Genomic DNA, 20,904 nt, shown 5'->3' with positions numbered 1-20,904 from the left:
AGCAACTGTTGTTCAGATCTTGTCACTAATGACTTTCCCATCTGTTGGCTGCTGGTCAAGTACAGCTTGAACAGTACTTTGCACAAGATGTGGAGAGCACAAACAACATCCATTAACTATCTTTTGCAACTCAGATATTATATTTTGTCAAGATATATAGCCCTTCCAAAAATCCATGTTCACAGAATGATCTGCTACCTTGTCTATATTACACTGTATGTAAACAGCAAGGATTTACAAGAGTATGCCTCAAAAGCAGTTTAAAGAAACAAATACTCAAGAGCAGTTTGAAATATTTTATGGCTCACACGCCATTGCATGTAATGTATTTGTGAAATTTCCACAGAAATTACTCACCTGAGGTAAATGGTGTGTCACAAAATATTGAGCACAAAATTGCCCAAGCCAAGGAAAATTTTTTAGCCTGCAAAATGCTGAGCACCTTGCACCAGTCTAGCGAAGAACATTCTTAGCTTTAAACACAAGTAGTTCCACTGATGACTACCCATGTACTTAAAGTTAGGCACATGCTTAGGTAATTTGTTGGATTGGTCCAGAATGTTAAATATCTTGCAGGACCAAGTCCATAAAGAGAAAGGGCTGGATAAAGTCCCTGATGGGGAAGTTATTGAATATCCAGAGCCAAGAAACAGATAGCTTAATGATGAAGTTTCCTTTACTTCCCCACCTACTAATAAATCATTGATATGTTTGCTGCACATAATGCAAAACAGGTAGATTTTGTCTTTTAAACTTCACACACACATACACACACCCTTTCTTCTTGCTTTGTGTTGAATATTTGACAAAACATTTTAACTTTGTACCATATGTGTGAAAGATTCCTCTCTCACACAGCAATGGACTCTACCTCAGGAGAACAGACCCGGAAATGTTTGTTTTGTTTGTAAGGGTTTTTTTTAGCGGGGGTGGGAAGGGGTTAATTAGGTAGATTTTGCAACACAGGAAGCAGGACATGGGTACGAATACAGGTTAGTAAAGTAAAATCTTGTTTGTTTGCTTTTAACTGATATTGTGAAATTATGAATCCAGGTTATTGGGGGTTTTTCCCTGAAACTCCAAGAAGTCAGAACTCATCCACTTGGCACAACTATGACTTTAAAAAAAATGACAGATTTCAGAGTAGCAGCCGTGTTAGTCTGTATTCGCAAAAAGAAAAGGAGTACTTGTGGCACCTTAGAGACTAACAAATTTATTAGAGCATAAGCTTTCGTGAGCTACAGCTCACTTCATTGGATGCATTTTTCCACCAAATGTATCCGATGAAGTGAGCTGTAGCTCACGAAAGCTTATGCTCTAATAAATTTGTTAGTCTCTAAGGTGCCACAAGTACTCCTTTTCTTTTTTTAAAAAAAAATATTTGTTTTGACTTGAAAAGATCACTTTGATGGACAGAGAAAGGAGTTAGCAGGGTTGGATTAAAACACAGATAGAAACTAGATGTGATATAACCAAGTAGCCTTAATCAGTGCATTATGGGCAGGTGGGATGGCTGAGGAATGCAAGGGTCATCTCTCCTCAGTCTTCTCTTCTCCAGACTAAACAAACCCAATTTTTTAAATCTTTCCTCATCGGTCATGTTTTCGTCAGTTATTTTTGTTGCTCTTCACTTGCCTTTTTCCAATTTGTCCACATTTTTCCCAACATGTGGTGCCCAGAAAAGGACACCAAGTTAAGGGCCTTATCAATGCTGAATAGAGTGAAAGACTTACTTCTTGTGTCTTGCTTACAACACTCCTGCTAATACATCACTTTTTTTAAACAGCATTACATTGCTGACTCATATTTAGTTTGTGGTCAACTATAATGCCCATATCCTTTTCTGCAGTGCCACATTACCATAATATTCCAAGAAACAATAAACAAAATCAAAACAAGCCAACAGTCTCCACTGTGAGCTTTCCCTCACTACTTCCTTTGAAGCAGTCAAGGATCTTTGCTTTCTTCTGCTATTGCTTTGGAAATTGCCATTCCAGTAAAAGTTTCAACAGAGAAAATCTACAGTAGTTTAGCTCAATCTTGCTCAGACAAAAGCCTATCATTGCAGCAGGGCTAAGGTTTAAAACACTTTTCTATGCTCACGGCAGTCTACTCCTCCTAACAGATTAGCCAGATTACAAACATACTTCATCTCTAGTTCTGACATCCCATACTACTCCCAAGAATGTACCCACACCTTCTTATAATTTTCAATCTAGTTCTTTTTCTTTCTCCATATATTACAGATACAAAATGAGCTCAAGCCACAAAATTTGGAGCATCCCTTTGTTCAGAGGTTTTCAAAGATGCTCAGATATCATGGTGGTGATGAATAGATAAGATAGATACAAACAAATGTAGCTTTTTGTTGAGTACACCTCTAATTGGAGTTAGTACAACAGCATCAGTTCAAGCTGAATGGCAGTCAAGCTGGTAGTGTCTGATACAGAGTGGAAGTCACTGTCAATCCAGAGTTAGGAGGTTTCCATATGTTCTGTTGCCCTTTTAATTGGTATTCTTTTTCTGGAACTTTTGGAGTCTCAATTTATGACTCTAGCCACAGCCAGTTTCTTTAAATGTAATACCCTTGCATAATAAGCTCTTTTCATGTTTTATTTGCATCTCATGGAAAAATGCCATTTAATATTTTTAAACCACCCCTAGGAAGAGAATCTACTAACCTCAAGGCACCTCACTGAAGTTTGGAAAGAGAACCCAAAAGTTCCAGCCACACACCCCAGTACAACATAAAGCACTTTCTTTTATGGGGTCCACATTACAAAATACACAGCATGCCTGTTTGCTGGCATATTTTTAATTATCCTTTTTCTATTTTTGAGGGGTTTGTGTTGCTATTTTGCCCCTGACACCACTCTGAGGTTTCTCCATTAAAATCCAGAGGCAGCGTGGGAAGCAGGCTGGATCCATAAATATTGCAGGATTAGCTTATCCAGTTCAAGCAAGCTCTTGAAACCTCACAAAGCAGCCTTCTTTCAAACAGTTGTCTCTCTTCCCCCTTCCTATTCTCACAGTAACAATGGCATGTATTTAGTATCCCACTGTCACTTCTCTGTGCCTGTTTTCTGTCCTATCCTTTTTCTGATTTGTCTAAGTAGACTGTAAATTCTTTATGTTTGTACAGAAGCTAGCAGAGTGAGGTCTTGATCGCAGTTGGGCCCCTGATGTGCAAATTAAAATACATATTCTCTTGATGAACTGACAATTTGCTGCCTGCACAAGATATTTCTCGGCCACTTGGCCCAATTTTTACTCCTGGTTGTGAGTTCTCCTATTAATAAGGATTTGCAGCTCATGGGAAAGAAAGCTTAGATAGTGTAGCAAATTCATAGTCTTCATCCACGGAGCAGTGCCTGCAGATCCTCCTTCCCACACTTAAATTCTTGCAGAGACCCATGTTTAGTACAAAGAAAAGGAGTACTTGTGGCACCTTAGAGACTAACAAATTTATTAGAGCATAAGCTTTCGTGAGCTACAGCTCACTTCATCGGATGCATTCGGTGGAAAATACATTGGGGAGATTTATATACACACACAGAAAACATGAAACAATGGGTTTTATTGTACACACTGTAAGGAGAGTGATCACTTAAGATGAGCTATTACCAGCAGGAAGGGGGGGAGGAGGAAAACCTTTTGTGGTGATAATCAAGGTGGGCCATTTCCAGCAGTTAACAAGAACGTCTGAGGAACAGTGGGGGGTGGAGTGTGGGGAGAAATAACATGGGGAAATAATTTTACTTTGTATAATGACCCATCCACTCCCAGTCTCTATTCAAGCCTAAGTTAATTGTATCCAGTTTGCAAATTAATTCCAATTCAGCAGTCTCTCATTGGAGTCTGTTTTTGAAGTTTTGTTGTTGAAGGATAGCCACCCTCAGGTCTGTAATCGAGTGACCGGAGAGATTGAAGTGTTCTCCGACTGGTTTTTGAATGTTATAATTCTTGACGTCTGATTTGTGTCCATTTATTCTTTTACGTAGAGACTGTTCAGTTTGACCAATGTACATGGCAGAGGGGCATTCTGGCATATGATGGCATATATCACATTGGTAGATGAGCAGGTGAATGAGCCTCTGATAGTGTAGCTGATGTGATTAGGCCCTATGATGGTATCCCCTGAATAGATATGTGGACAGAGTTGGCAACAGGCTTTGTTGCAAGGATAGGTTAGTGGTTCTGTTGTGTGGTGTATGGTTGCTGGTGAGTATTTGCTTCAGGTTGGGGGGCTGTCTGTAAGCAAGGACTGGCCTGTCTCCCAAGATCTGTGAGAGTGATGGGTCGTCCTTCAGGATAGGTTGTAGATCCTTGATGATGTGTTGGAGAGGTTTTAGTTGGGGGTTGAAGGTGATGGTTAGTGGCGATCTGTTATTTTCTTTGTTGGGTCTGTCCTGTAGTAGGTGACTTCTGGGTACTCTTCTGGCTCTGTCAATCTGTTTCTTCACTTCAGCAGGTGGGTATTGTAGTTGTAAGAATGCCTGATAGAGATCTTGTAGGTGTTTGTCTCTGTCTGAGGGGTTGGAGCAAATGCGGTTATATCGTCGAGCCTGGCTGTAGACAATGGATCGTGTGATGTGATATGTATGAAAGCTAGAGGCATGTAGGTAGGAATAGCGGTCAGTAGATTTCCGATCTAGGGTGGTATTTATGTGACCATCGTTTATTAGCACCATAGTGTCCAGGAAGTGGATCTCTTGTGTGGACTGATCCAGGCTGAGGTTGATGGTGGGATGGAAATTGTTGAAATCATGGTGGAATTCCTCAAGGGCTTCTTTTCCATGGGTCCAGATGATGAAGATGTCATCAATGTAGCGCGAGTAGGGGCATTAGGGGACGAGAGCTGAGGAAGCGTTGTTCTAAGTCAGCCATAAAAATGTTGGCATGCTGTGGGGCCATGCAGGTGCCCATAGCAGTGCCGCTGATTCGAAGGTATACATTGTCCCCAAATGTGAAATAGTTATGGGTGATGACAAAGACTCAGCCACCAGCCATGACATTATCAGGGATACTGTTCCTGACGGTTTGTAGTCCATCTTTGTGTGGAATGTTGGTGTAGAGGGCTTCTACATCCATAGTGGCTAGGATGGTGTTTTTAGGAAGATCACTGTCGGATTGTAGTTTCCTCAGGGAGTCAGTGGTGTCTCGAAGATAGATTCATAGATACTAAGGTCAGAAGGGACCACTCTGATCATCTAGTCCGACCTCCTGCACAGCGCAGGCCACAGAATGTCACCCACCACTCCTATGAAAAACCTCACCCATGTCTGAGCTATTGAAGTCCTCAAATCATGGTTCAAAACTTCAAGGAGCAGAGAAGCCTCCCTCCAGTCAACCATGCCCCATGCTACAGAGGAAGGCAAAAAAACCTCCAGGGCCTCTCCAATCTGCCCTGGAGGAAAACTCCCTCCCGACCCCAAACATGGCAATCAGCCAAACCCTGAGCACATGGGCAAGATTCACCAGCCAGATACCCAGGAAAGAATTTTCTATAGTAAATCAGATCGCATCCATCTAATATCCCATCTCAGGGGATTTGGCCTATTTACCCTGAATATTTAAAGATCAATTACTTACCAAAATCCCATTATCCCATCATACCATCTCCTCCATAAACTTATCGAGTAGAATCTTAAAACCAGATAGATCTTTTGCCCCCACTGCTTCCCTTGGAAGGTTATTCCAAAACTTCACTCCTCTGATGGTTAAAAACCTTTGTCTGATTTCAAGTCTAAACTTCCTGGTGGCCAGTTTATACCCATTTGTTCTTGTGTCCACATTGGTGCTGAGCTTAAATAATTCCTCTCCCTCTCCTATATTTATCCCTCTGATATATTTATAGAGAGCAATCATCTCTCCCCTCAACCTTCTTTTAGTTGGGCTAAACAAGCCAAGCTCCTTAAGTCTCCTTTCATAAGACAAGTTTTCCATTCCTCGGATCATCCTAGTAGCCCTTCTCTGTACCTGCTCCAGTTTGAATTCATCCTTTTTAAACATGGGAGACCAGAACTGCACACAGTATTCTAGGTGAGGTCTCACCAGTGCCTTGTATAACGGTACTAAAACCTCCTTATCCCTACTGGAAATGCCTCTCCTGATGCATCCCAAAACCGCATTAGCTTTTTTCACAGCCATATCACATTGGCAGCTCATAGTCATCCTATGATCAACCAATACTCCAAGGTCCTTCTCCTCTTCCGTTACTTCTAATTGATGCGTCCCCAACTTATAACTAAAATTCTTGTTATTAATCCCTAAATGCATAACCTTACACTTCTCACTATTAAATTTCATCCTATTACTATTATTCCAGTTTACAAGGTCATCCAGATCCTCCTGTATAATATCCCGATCCTTCTCCGAATTGGCAATACCTCCCAGCTTTGTATCATCTGCAAACTTTATTAGCACACTCCCACTTTTTGTGCCAAGGTCAGTAACAAAAAGATTAAATAAGATTGGTCCCAAAACCGATCCCTGAGGAACTCCACTGGTAACCTCCCTCCAACCTGACAGTTTGCCTTTCAGTAGGACCCGTTGCAGTCTCCCCTTTAACCAATTCCTTATCCACCTTCTGATGTTCATATTGATCCCCATCTTCTCCAATTTAACTAATAATTCCCCATGTGGCACGGTATCAAATGCCTTACTGAAATCTAGGTAAATTAGATCCACTGCATTTCCTTTATCTAAAAAATCTGTTACTTTTTCAAAAAAGGAGATTAGGTTGGTTTGGCACGATCTACCTTTTGTAAAACCATGTTGTATTTTGTCCCATTTACCATTGACTTCAATGTCCTTAACTAATTTCTCCTTCAAAATTTTTTCCAGGACCTTGCATACTACAGATGTCAAACTAACTGGCCTGTAGTTACCCGGATCACTTTTTTTTCCTTTCTTAAAAATAGGAACTATATTAGCAATTCTCCAATCATTCGGTACTATTCCTGAGTTTACAGATTCATTAAAAATTCTTGCTAATGGGCTTCCAATTTCAGGTGCCAATTCCTTTAATATTCTTGGATGAAGATTATCTGGGCCCCCCGATTTAGTCCCATTAAGCTGTTTCAGTTTCGCTTCTACCTCTGATATGGTAATATCTACCTCTATATCCTCCTTCCCATTTGTCATGCTACCATTATCCCCAAGATCCTCTTTAGCCTTATTAAAGACTGAGGCAAAGTATTTGTTTAGATATTGGGCCATGCCTAGATTATCTTTAACCTCCGCTCCATCCTCAGTGTTAAGCGGCCCCACTTCTTCCTTCTTAGTTTTCTTCTTATTTATATGGCTATAGAACCTTTTACTATTGGTTTTAATTCCCTTTGCAAGGTCCAACTCTACTCGACTTTTAGCCTCTCTCACTTTATCCCTACATCTTCTGACCTCAATTAGGTAGCTTTCCTTGCTGATCCCTCCCATCTTCCACTCCCTGTATGCTTTCTGCTTCTTCATAATCACCTCTCTAAGATGCTTGCTCATCCAGCTTGGTCTACAACTCCTTCCTATGAATTTTTTCCCCTTTCTTGGGATACAGGCTTCCGATAGCTTCTGCAGTTTTGATTTAAAGTAATCCCAGGCCTCAACTGCCTTTAGATCCATAACTTCTTCAGTCCAATCCACTTCCCTAACTAATTGCCTTAATTTTTGAAAGTCAGCCCTTTTGAAATCAAAAACCCTAGTTGCAGATTTATTTTTGTTAATCCTTCCATTTAGTTTGAACTAAATTAGCTCATGATCACTTGAGCCAAGATTGTCCCCTACAAGCATTTCTTCTATGAGGTCCTCGCTACTCACCAAAATTAAATCTAAAATGGCATCCCCTCTAGTCGGTTCAGCAACTACTTGATGAAGGAATCCATCAGCTATCGCATCTAGGAAAATCTGAGCCCTATTATTATTACTAGCACTGGTCCTCCAGTCTATATCTGGGAAGTTAAAGTCTCCCATGATCACGCAGTTTCCATTAGTATTTACTTTATTAAAGACATTAAAAAGGGCTCTATCCATAACCAAATTAGATCCCGGAGGTCTATAGCACACCCCAAGCACTATCGCAGGAGAGGCTTTACTAGTTTTCTTCCCCAATGTAATTTTTGCCCAGACAGACTCTGTCTTATCCATTGCATCGCTTCTTATTTCTTTACATTCTAACTCATCGTTGATATACAATGCTACTCCACCCCCTTTACCTTTGTTTCTGTCTTTCCTAAACAGCACATACCCTTCAATACCTGTAGTCCAGTCATGACTACTATTCCACCATGTTTCTGTTATCCCTATAATATCTGGTTTCACTTCCTGCACCAGTAGCTCTAGTTCCTCCATTTTGTTACCTAGACTCCTCGCATTGGTGTATAAACATCTTAATTTTTGCTGTTTGGCCTCGCTCACATTTTGTACCCTATTAGGCACTGTCATTCTACAGCCAGTATAACCTATTAGACTAGTATCCACACCGCCCTCGCTCCTTATATACATTCTCCTACCCATGGCTGTATCCTTTCTTACTTCATCTTCTTCCCTCTCAATGCTAAAATCTGGCGTGGAGATTTTCTGGACATCTCCCATCCATCTCCCCCCAATTCCTAGTTTAAAGCTCTCTTTATCAGTTGTGCCAGCCTCGATCCTAGAAGTCTATTTCCTTCCCTACTCAGATGAAGTCCATCCCGAGAGAACTGACCTCTGTCCGTGAATGCCTCCCAGTGGCCATACATCCCAAAGCCCTCCTTATAGCACCACTGCCTAAGCCATCTGTTGACAGTCATAATCTTGTCACACCTTTGTTGCCCTTCTCTAGGAACAGGAAGGATCCCGCTAAAGATCACCTGAGCCTCAATTTCCTTAAGCGTCTTCCCCAGCCTAGCATAGTCTCCCTTGATACTTTCCAGTGAGAATCTGGCTGTATCATTTGTTCCCACATGAAGGATAATTAGGGGATTCTTTCCCGCTCCCTTGAGGATCCTTTTCAACCTCAGGTCTACATCCCGTATCTTAGCACCCGGAAGACAGCACACCCTTCTATTCTCAGGATCAGCTCTAGTTACAGGCCTGTCTATTCTTCTCAATAAAGAGTCCCCGATCACATAGACCTGCCTTTTCCTGGTGACAGTGCTATTCTCCAGTCTCTCCCCTGTTCCCTCTGGCTGCAAGTTCTTTCCATTCCTATTTTCCCTTACAATTCTCTTCAACCCATCCTGTATCCTCCTGGGGCTCATATTTGGTGTAGTCTTCCTTGACTCTTCCCCTTTTTCTATAGGGCTAGCCTCTCTTCTCTTCTTCCTTACCCTTCCACCTTCAGCGACTACCTGCTGAGCCCCTTCTTCATTTTCCAACTCTGCAAACCTGTTCCTAAGCTCTATTTCTCCTTCACTAGCCCGTCTTTTTCTCTGCCTGGTTCTTTGAGTCACATGTTTCCACTGACCACTTTCCTCATTCAGTCTCTCCTCAAAATTCCCCAGCCCTGCTTCCATCCGTGAGTCTGAGCTTTTCCCTTCAGATATCTCATATCTTTGCTCCATCATCTGCTCAAACCCCTTCCTAAACTCAACCAGACTTTCCACCTGCATCTCCAAACCTCGGATCTTTTCCTCCATCAGCTCTATCAGACGGCATTTCATGCAGACAAAACTCTTACCGGTTCCCCCCTCCAGGATCATGTACATACCACAGCTTCCACATCCAGTCATCCTCAATGTGTCTTTCACTGCAGGAGTCACTCCCACAGCTTCCTCTGTATCTGTCATCTCCTTCCCACCTAAATCCTGTTAATCTGGGAAACACAAGCCACACCAAAAAGACCACCCCCCCAGCAAAAGCAAACCCCAAACAAGCACCACAATACAAACTCCCACTCAAACTCCCCTGTTTAGAGCTCTGTTTGCTAGCTCCTGTGCCGCTGCAGCTGTCTGTGCCGCTGCCTGACTGGCTGGCTACCTTTATAGGGCCCCTAGTCAGAAGCCCCACCCCCTAGGCATGGCTCAGCTGCTCTCTCAGCACAAAGCCCCACCCCCTAATCAAGCTCAGCTGCTCTCCCAGCACAAAACCCCTACACACACACACAAATACAAATACTAAAAATACAAAACCAAGTACAACTACCTTCTCCTCCAACAGAACTCACAATCAAACTCCCCTGTTTAGAGCTCTGTTTGCTAGCTTCTGTGCCGCTGCAGCTGTCTGTGAGTGATAGCTGGGAGTGCTGGTAGCGTAGGGCCTGAGGAGGGAGTCTACATAGCCAGACAATCCTGCTGTCAGGGTGCCAATGCCTGAGATGATGGGGCATCCAGGATTTCCAGGTTTATGGATCTTGGGTAGCAGATAGAATACCCCAGGTTGGGGTTCCAGGGGTGTGTCTGTGCAGATTTGTTCTTGTGCTTTTTCAGGGAGTTTCTTGAGCACATGGTGTAGTTTCTTTTGGTAACCGTCAGTGGGAACAGAGGGTAATGGCTTGTAGAAAGTGGTGCTGGAGAGCTGCCTAGTAGCCTCTTGTTCATATTCCAACCTATTCATTATGACGATAGCACCTCCTTTGTCAGCCTTTTTGATTATGATGTCAGAGTTGTTTCTGAGGCTGTGGATGGCATTGTGTTCTGCACAGTTGAGGTTATGAAGCAAGTGATGCTGCTTTTTCACAATTTCAGCCCATGCACGTCGGCGGAAGCACTCTGTGTAGAAGTCCAGTCTGCTGTTTTGACCTTCAGGAGTAGACCACCCAGAATCCTTCTTTTTGTAGTGTTGGTAGGAAGGTCTCTGTGGGTTAATATGTTGGTCAGAGGTGTGTTGGAAATATTTCTTGAGTCGGAGACGTCGAAAATAGGATTCTAGGTCACCACAGAACTGTATCATGTTCGTGGGGGTTGAGGGGCAAAAGGAAAGGCCCAGAGATTCTTCTGCTGGGCTAAGAGTATAGTTGGATAGATTAACAATATTGCTGGGTGGGTTAAGGGAACCACTGTTGTGGCCCCTTGTGGCATGTAGTAGTTTAGATAGTTTAGTGTCCTTTTTCTTTTGTAGAGAAGCAAAGTGTGTGTTGTAGATGGCTTGTCTAGTTTTTGTAAAGTCCAGCCACGAGGAAGTTTGTGTGGATGGTTGGTTCTTTATGAGAGTATCCAGTTTTGAGAGCTCATTCTTAATCTTTCCCTGTTTGCTGTAGAGGATGTTGATCAGGTGGTTCCGCAGTTTCTTTGAGAGTGTGTGGCACAAACAGTCTGGATAGTTGTGATTGTGAGGGTTTTTTTGTTTTTGGGAAGTCAGTGACATCAAGTGCAGTTCCCGTCACATATACAAGAAATGTAAACTGGACTCTATCTGGAAAATATCATTCTTACTGTGTTTAAAGCAGAAAAATCATGTCATGATGATTCATTGCGACAATATATTCATTGCAAAAATAATGTATTATCCACATTTTGCACTAGCTAAGAGCTTGCAGGTAGCATGTGCCATTGAGATCCAGCTCATATATGCCATGCTGCCACATGGGGAGTACTAGGAGGTATTCTATACAGACAGAGACTGCCTACCTTCTCCCCATTTCCAGTCATGGGCTCTGTTGGTGGCTCAGCTCTGTGGTAGGGATGTCTGCCCCTTCCTTGGTCCAACCCCAACTGAGCTGTAGGGCTCTGCTTTTATACTTCCTATCCTGCCCTGGCACTTCCTGCAGAGGGGGTGGGGTTAGCTGCACCAAACAAGATGAGTTAACCCCCTCTGTACTGGAATGAGGCCATTCTGCCTCACTACAAGCCCCCATGCCCTTCTGCATACAGGCTGTAGTTCTGCCTGGCACTCAAGTGAGCTTCATGAAGGACAGGGTGAAGACATACATGTAAGAGCCAGGCAGGTTCTGACCCACAGTCCGGATTCAGATTCATTTTTATTCATCATTTAAATTTAAGTGAGCTTCCAGCTCATGAAGGGTCCCGACCGGCGGCCATCGAAGCTTTAGAGCATGTCTACATTTGAGCTGGGAGTGGTGATTCCCACCCATGTAGAAGTAGCCACGGTGACACTGCTTGAACTAACACCTAAAAATAGCACTTTGTCTGCAGCAGCACAGGTGGCCACTTGGGCTCACCACCCCAAGTACAATCCCACCCTACTCCCCAGCTATGTTCTCAGGTGGCTAGCCACTGCCCATGCTGCTGTGGATGCAGTACAGGTGGTAGGCACTAGCTGGCACAGAGCTAATTATCTTAGGGTAACATCTATGAGAACTGGGAATCACACCCCAGCTCAAACATAGACATAACCTAAGGTACTGGAACTGGTAGCATACGGACAGGGTTAATACAGCACTGCCTTAATATCAACATATTTCAATCTCAGTAACACCAATGCAAATGTACAGTAAACTCACTGGTTTCAGAGTGGTAGCCATGTTAGTCTGTATCAGCAAAAACAACGAGGAGTCCTTGTGGCACCTTAGAAACTAACAAATTTATTTAGGCATAAGCTTTCGTGGGCTAAAACCCACTTCATCAGATGCATGGAGTAAAAAATACAATAGAGAGGTATAAGCATAAGACTAACAAATTTATTTGGGAATAAGCTTTCTACTGTATTTTCCAATCCATGCATCTGATGAAGTGGGTTTTAGCCCACGAAAGCTTATGCCCAAATACATTTGTTAGTCTCTAAGGTGCCAGGAGTAAACTCACTCACTCCAACAGTTTTACTCTGAATGGACGTGCAATTGCCTGTCCCAATGTATCTCAATCCTGTTCTTGTAGGATCAGTACATGAGAGGTGAGGACTTTGCTTTCAAACCCTGAACTCTCTGTTGAGATCAACAGTGCTCATTATGTTGGGGGCACCTCTCTACAAGGAACTAAACAGAGGTCATCAACTCATTCCACATAGGTTAGAAAATAGATGTCATTTGACAATGATCTTGAAACAATATTGAGCAGCAATGAATTCAAACAAGCAACTTTGGGGACAAATTCTGATGTAATTTACTCCAGTGTAAAGACAGAGTAATCACACCCAGTTACTGTACCTTGGCAGTGGAGTAAATGACATCAGAATCTGGCCCTAAAGATAAAAAGCTACATAATGTATCCCATTACTAACTGCCCTCGGCCAACCAGGTCCTCTATTTTTGCTGCTCTTTATGATATATGAGCTTTCATTGTTTGTTTTACCTTTCAACGGGGAAACTGAGAAAATATTTCTGAAACTCTTCCAGACTTTGACAGATGCAGAGATTAATAAGTAACCCTACAAAAATGGAAGTAATGATGCTTGTCCTTCACTTCAGATGTAAAATTCTACATTAAAAAGTATAATTATTGTTATGATTTAACTGCACAGATGTCACAGGGATAACACAATACAGCTAATCCATCTTATCTTTGTAATAATCATAGTTTACAGAAATGTTTCTGTGTAGTTAACCATCAAACCATCAGGGGTAGGATTTCAATAAAGTGCCTGACCAAGTTAAGTATACATCTCCTACTGAAAAAATAAATAAATGAGAATTGGGTGCTTAATTCCTTTAGGCACTTCTGAAAAATCTCAATTTATATTAATTGTATTGTATAAAAGTACTGTATAATGGACATGGGTGTCAGAGGAACAGAATGTCTCTCAATACAATAGAGCGTTAAAAAATAGCTGGTGAGAGTGCCACATTGCCCTTTAAAAGGGTAACATACCCTACTGTGAGATACTGGATGAAAGATTCCATAACATCAATGGATGGATTATTGCAGAATACAAATTCCGGTATTCTGCTGGAATGTATAACATACTCCACCCCCAAAGGCTGCAGAAGTGTAGGAGATGTCCTGAAATGGTTCCAATCCTTCATTTCAGACCATCGGAGAACCTCAGCAGCAGAATCCCTCCAGTCTCAATCCTCTACCCCAGCGATACTCAAAGTGAGGCTTGACAGCCACAAGTGTACCTTTAATGTGTCTTCTGTGGATCTTTGCAGAACAGGATATTAAAACATCATGTGATTTAATTATTAACCAGTCTAAGTTATTAACCAATCAGGATGCTTTTACTATGTTATTAACCAATGTCGTTGATAAAATAATACCTGATCAGTTATTTTGCTGTGAGAATGTATTGATAGATGTAAATGAAACAAATTCACACTACTATGGCTCTTTTGAGATCTGAGAATCACTGAGCTACCCTGCATTAATCAACATGTGGATTAAGCCATTGGGAGAGGTAGTGAGACAACATGAGATGGGATTGAAGTGCCAGCAGTAGATGTATAGCTCTCTTTTACATCATATGAAAACAGCACCATCTCCCAGATTTCTCAGTGATTAGCCTGGACTAATAATATCTGGCTAAACCTGAACCCAGACAACACTGAGGGAATGCTAGTAAGAAGAAAGCCTTCAAAATAATTTTCCTCATTTGTATCACCCCCTAGTTTTAGGTACCTGTCCTCCGATTGATAAAATTGATCTATAGCCCTGAGGTCCTTTTGGGACTCCTCAATGCTACTGGAATCCCAAATAGGGACAGTAGCAAAAAACAGACTTCTGTCTAAGACTGGACTGAAGATCTCACTTATTATATCAGTCACAGACCCACCCACAGTGATTCACACATTTGTGACATCAGCTCCAGGCTTGGTTATTGCAACTCTAACCCACAAAAAGCTCCAAGTGGTTTTAAAAAAAAAGAAGCAACCTCCCATATGTTTAGTAACACAAGTTATGGTAAGTACCACCTTGGTGCTTCACTCTACACCAGCTCATCATTGAATATAGAGGCCTGGATCAAAGTCTCGATTTTCAAGGTCCTTCATAGATTTTACCCCAGCTACCTGAGATATCAGCTCTCCTCTCAAAGGACAGCTACATTTCAGTTGAACCGTGAAACTACTGGCCACTAAGGGAAACGTCATAAGCAGAAACAGAACTTTCACAGGGACTAGACCAGTCCTTTGGAACTGACTCCTACAAGAGATAAGCAAGTGAACCTCACCACATTAAGAATATGCACAAACAACACTATTCAATAATAAAGCTATTTCTCCTAAAGATTGTGACAGAAAGAAGAAAGTAAGCAAGCAAATTACATCCATTTTTAAATACTTGGCAGGTAATGGGATACTATGGTGACTGGGGATACCTAGGTAGGTGGACATATAGGGCCACAATTTTCTCTTTCTGCTCAGATGTGCTAGTTGCAGGAATAAGGAGATAGCAAAGATAGCCTAAGGTGTGTGTCTAAAAACTATGTTAGCACATATGTGAATAAATGTGCTAGTCATTCCCAGGGCACCACTCTAGTCTGGGGACTTATCCCAAAGGCCAGTTTTCCCATTTACACTTTTGAGCCTAATAAAGGGAACAGGAGAGACTGAAGAATCAAGCTCCACAGTATCAACTTAGATGATATCTAAAAGCATTTAAGAAAACAAACTCCTTTTATCAACTTGCGCTTAGATGGTTCCATAACAAAGCTGAGTCAAAAGTTAAAAAAATACAAATCTATCTTACAAATGCCCTCTCTTCTGATTCACCTTTTTTTATTTTACTGTGCTGTGATTGTTTCATTATCTTTTGTGTTCCAGTTGTTGCAGGCTAGAAAACAGGCTGCATATGAAACTTTGTAAGAATTTCTGCCTCATAGCTACCCGTCTTCACTTTCTTCTGAGGGCACCTCTTCAGCATATTCAAGTGAACTCCATGATTTGCACTATAAGTAACTGAAAAACCTAACAATGACTGGTAATAGGCAATACTCAAGGAGGTCGGGAGCTTGTTTTTTTTTATTACAGGTGATTTGCTTTTAATTACTCCTTTATTTTGCTGCTTAGTTGTTTTGCTTTACTTTTTCCTCTTCTGTAGTTTTGACTGCTTTTGCTGAAGTAAGAGTTTCCTTCTCTTTTCTTGTCTTCATAAAAGTTGCTGAGATGGAAGTGGTCTGATTCCAGAGAGAAGAGATTGAGTCCTGCATCTCCAGGAGCTCCAGTTAGTTTATGGTTAAAAAAATAAAATGAGTAGTGGAGAGCCCCAGTTCCAACATATGTATTAGAAAAAGTATTTTACATTCTCAAAGTCAAGGGAAAAATATAAATACCATTTTATTTGTAATAGGACTATACTTTGTAAAAGGAATAAGTGGTTTGGTTAAGATCAGGGAGAGTGCAAGTCAAAGTCAAGACCATCTGAGTTCTGTTTCAACTGCTCACAGGCTTGCATAGAACCAGGGCTTGGCTGTGTTGGGAGGTGCTGTCACTCAGCAAGGGACAGCAGCTTCGTGGGATAGCACTGAATAAGTCAACTGCACTTTTGTAGCTCCAGCACTTGCATTTCTTGTCTACACTGCATTAATACAGTGAGAATGGGCAGGAAAACAATGCTTGGCCTTGCTCAGAGCAAAAGCAACCCACAACACTTGTGAACAGCTGCAAGCAGGTGTGTATAGACGTAGTATGTTACAGGTTTATAGAAGGTTAGAAGAGTGCTGGAAACATCAAAATGCTCTCATGTAGTCTGACAAAGACTCATAAGACAAACTCTACCTCTGTCCAGCAGAAGAATTAGGATGGAAATCTGTGAGTGCTAACTCATGGCCTTTTAGACCTTTGCATGGGTTATCCCTGCTTGGGGTAATGTGGGACCCTAAAGGGACGCCCCTGTCCCGAGTAAGCAACATGAAAGATTTCTAGGGAGACATCTCTGGGCTAGCAAAGTAGAATCCTCCTGTGGAACTGCCAAGTAAAATGAAGATTTTTTTTTAAACAAATATTGGGAATCATAAGAAATCTCAAAACACTGCCTCCATTTTATTTTAACTGTAGTTTAGCTTCATCTATGTATACTCATCTACTGCAGGGAGCAACTGACAACCATTTTCCAGAAGTTTAATAATCTGCAGTTTTTACCTCAAAATATTGACATATTTCTATTTAAGATAGGTAACTGCTAAGGAGGTCTGAAAGACTAGACACCAATATTTGAGATTTTAAATCCAGTATTTGTAGTAACTTGACTTGGCATTTAAAATAATTTGTTCATGTGATTAATTACTCAAGCTAAACAAGGTGGCACAGGGTTATAAAAGTATCAGAGTCTAAATAAGCTTATTCAGCTTATTTTACTGTGTTTTTAGATGGTGTTCCCTTTTGTTATCATTCAGTAGTAGTAGATGCTTTATCATCTTCAGGTTTGGTATGGAACCTAAGAGGGCAATGTAAAATAATACACTTTCCAGTTGCTTCAGTATCATTTATTTTCCTTAACATAGGATACGTTTGAAAGGACCCGAGAGTTTTATTTGTTACACTATACACACCAAGGGTCATAATCTCTCCTTTCCTTCCACATGCCTGGCACGTCAGAGGGCCAATATGGTCTAGTAGGATGAGCACAGGACTGAAAACCAGGAAACCTTGTTTATAATCCTGCAACTGCCTGGGACTTGCTTTTAAACTTTAGGGAAGTAACACTGGGCCCAACACTGTGAGGTGCTGAAGCCCTCAGCTCCTACTGAAGAAAATGGAAATTGGTGCTCAGCAAGTTGCAGAATCAAGCCTTTAAGCTGCCCATGTCTCAGTTTCTCCATCTGTAAAATGGAGATAATTATACTGACGACCTCTGAAAAGTGCTTTGGTGTTTACTGATGAAAAGTGCCATATAAGAACAAGATATTATGAATGATTAGTATCTACAAAGCATTTTGAAGACATAAATTACTCGTTATAATTGGCCCAGATTATCCTTCAGAGATGCGTAGATGTGGCGAACTCTACACACATGGATTTCCCCTCTCCCACACAGGAAGAGAGCTCAGTCACATCCACAGCACCTTCCCGTCCCCTTCTGACCCTCTGGTGCCCAGGCTATGGGCAGGGGTGGGGGAGCACGCACATTATCCCTTCCACTGGCCCTGTGGAACTGAATCAGAAAAGGTAACATGGCTTCAGGCTGTATTATTTCCATAGGACTTACATCCCTCTCCCCACCCCATCTGCATCCTGAAGCAGCAGCAGCCAAGGAGAGTCCCTTGTAGCAACTGACTTCTGCAAGAGAAGGTGGAGGCCAGAAATGGTGTGGATACACAGACATACCATCTGGATGACCCTGGCCACCTTGGGATCTACAAGATTTGGGGACAGAGTCTGTGGCATTTTCCAGAATGTGGTAAAGCCCAGCCCCTGACAAGATAATGGGTTTTGTTGTAGGAGGGGATGATCTAGATCATTCTTATCATGCTAATGTGAAGAATTCACAATGAAATTCAAAAGGCCCCAAATCTGAGCTTTTTCCACCTCATTACTACTCTGCACATTCATGAGTAAAATTTATTACCCCTTGATGAAGATAGACTCCCTCTCCACATAGGCCTTGATTTTGAAAACTTAGACATTTGGGGTGACCTGCTTGCTGTCTGTGAGGGGCCCAGGTTGGAAACTACAGCAGGAAAGCATTGTGAGGCACGCAAAGTTATAGGGCAGGTAGACATAATCACTCACTGGTCTGGATTGCTCCCCAGAATGTGATAGTCTCCTATTTACTTTGTTCTCTTTATGCAGTTTCCTACAGGATGGATTCGACACCCGCAGTACCTTTTTCTTGATGCATCTTGTTCTTTTAATGAAGTCACAATCTCTGTTTGCATTCACTGCTGTCCATCTACTATCAAATGTGGACTGCATTGCACCATTTAAGTAGATTAACTTTCTTGATGGACTTTACTACAAGTCCCTTTTCCAGCTGGACACAGTAATCAGGTTGATTTACATTAGCCAACAAAAAGTTTAATCCTCAATTCCTACATCTTCCATAAATCCGTCTACAGAGAGCCATTGCTGAAATTCTTCGTAGTTTATGTCATATTTTATAAAATCCATTGAGTCTGCCCCTTGTGTTTTGACTTTTCCTGAAGAACAGAGATTCTTGAGGGAAAAATTGAACCCTGGCATTTATCTTTCCATGCATTCAGATAAGCAGTTGTGAAAGCTTCTCTCACAGGAATATCATTCCAATGAGATATTTGCTTTCTCTGGACTGACAAATGAGACAGCTAAATATTGATATCTTGCAGTGTTAGTCAACTGGAAGTCTGTCTGCAAATAAAGTGACAAGGCCTAGTCCTAACTCATAAGAACGGCCATACCAAAGGTCTATCTAAGTCAAAATCCTGTCTTCCAACAGTGGCCAATGCCAGAGGGAATGAACAGAACAGGTAATCATAAAGTGATCCAATCTGTGTTGCCTATTCCCAGCTTCTGGCAAACAGAGGCTAGGGACACCATCCCTGCCCCTCCTGGCCAATAGCCATTGACGGACGTATCCTCCATGAACTTACCTAGTTCTTTTTTGAACCCTGTTATACTCTTGGCCTTCAACATCCTCTGGCAAGGAGTTCCATAAACTGACTCTGCGTTTAAAAAATACTTCCTTTTGTTTGTTTTAAACCTGCTGCCTATTTATTTCATTGGGTGACCTCTGGTCCTTGTATTATGAGAAGGACTAAATAACACTTCCTTATTCACTTTCTCCACACCATTCATGATTTTATAGACCTATCATATCTCCCTTTAGTTGTCTCTTTTTCAAGCTGAAAAGTCCCAGTCTTATTAATTTCTCCTCATACGGAAGCCTAATCATTTTTGTTGCCCTTTTCTGAATCTTTTTCAATTCCAATATATCTTTTTTGAGATGGGGTGACCAGATCTGCACGCAGTATTCAAGATGTGGGCGTACCATGGATTTATATAGAGGCAACACGATATTTTCTGTCCTATTATTTGTCCCTTTCCTAATGATTCCCAACATTCTATTCGCTTTTTTGATTGCTGCTGCACATTGAGTGGATGTTTTCAGAGAAGTATCCACAATCACTCAAAGATCTCTTTTTTGTGTGGTAACAGCTAATTTAGACCCCATCATTTTATATTTATAGTTGGGATTATGTTTTCTAATGTGCATTACTTTGCATTTATCAACATTGAATTTCATCTGCCATTTTGTTGCGCAGTCACCCAGTTTTGTGAGATCCATTTGTAGCTCTTCGCAGTCTGCTTGGGATTTAACTATCTTGAGTAGTTTTGTATCATCTGCAAATTTTGCCATCTCAACTCAAACAAATGTCCCACTGAAGTAAATGGGAAGCAATGTATTTTATTGGATCAGCTTATGTTGGTGAAAGAGACAAGCTTCAGAGCTCCACAGAGCTTTTCCTCAGGTCTGGGAAAGGTAACCAGAGTGTCACAGCTAAATACAAGGTTGAACAGACTGAGTTAACACAGGTGTCAGAGTAGCAGCTATGTTGGTCTGTATTCGCAAAAAGAAAAGGAGTACTTGTGGCACCTTAGAGACAAATAAATTTATTAGAGCATAAGCTTTCGTGAGCTACAGCTCACTTCATCGGATGCGAGCTGTAGCTCACGAAAGCTTATGCTCTAATAAATTTGTTAGTCTCTAAGGTGCCACAAGTACTCTTTTTCTTTTTGAGTTAACACAGTTTGCAAGAAGCCATTCAAAATGAAGTGGACAGTTAACATCTCTGCAGTCATAGGACAAAGGAGAGTTAGTGGGTTACAGATTGTTGTAATGAGACATAAAACCAGTGTCTTTACTGAGTTCATGATGTTTGGGATCGAGCAGACTTATGAATTTAAGTTCCCAAGCTCATCCTTTGGAGGTGTTGTGCAGGTTTCCTTTGAAGATGAGGACTGACAGGTCCGATATGGAGTGATCGTTTTGTGAAAAGTGTTTGCCCATGGGTGATATGGTGTTTGTCTGTTATCATTTTTCTGTGTGAGTTCATACAAGAGCATAGTCATTGTTTAGCTTCACCCATATACTTGTTGGTGGCGCATTTGATGTACTGGATGAGGTACACCATGTGTTACAACAGGCATGTGCAAGATCCATGGATCCTGAAAGGTGTGTTGAGATA

General features: G+C 41.6%; 1 protein-coding gene across 8 annotated transcripts in view; it reads right to left on the bottom strand.

The window, feature by feature from the left end:
• SPON2 (spondin 2) overlaps nt 1–20,904 on the bottom strand; it is a 105,268-nt gene that overhangs the window by 65,248 nt on the left and 19,116 nt on the right. The window contains exon 1 of one of the 8 annotated variants that reach the window (XM_043512685.1): nt 11,541–11,674. The exons of the other annotated variants lie outside the window; for them this stretch is intronic. The gene's annotated coding sequence lies outside the window, so the exon portion shown is untranslated. Of the gene's footprint in view, nt 1–11,540; nt 11,675–20,904 lie in introns of those variants that run through there. 8 annotated transcript variants of the gene reach the window in all.

Source organism: Dermochelys coriacea, chromosome 4, assembly GCF_009764565.3.
Source record: "Dermochelys coriacea isolate rDerCor1 chromosome 4, rDerCor1.pri.v4, whole genome shotgun sequence".
Taxonomy (NCBI): Eukaryota; Metazoa; Chordata; order Testudines; family Dermochelyidae; genus Dermochelys; species Dermochelys coriacea.
The sequence above is the reverse complement of the archived record's forward strand: the minus strand, read 5'-3'. Positions and strand labels throughout refer to the sequence as shown.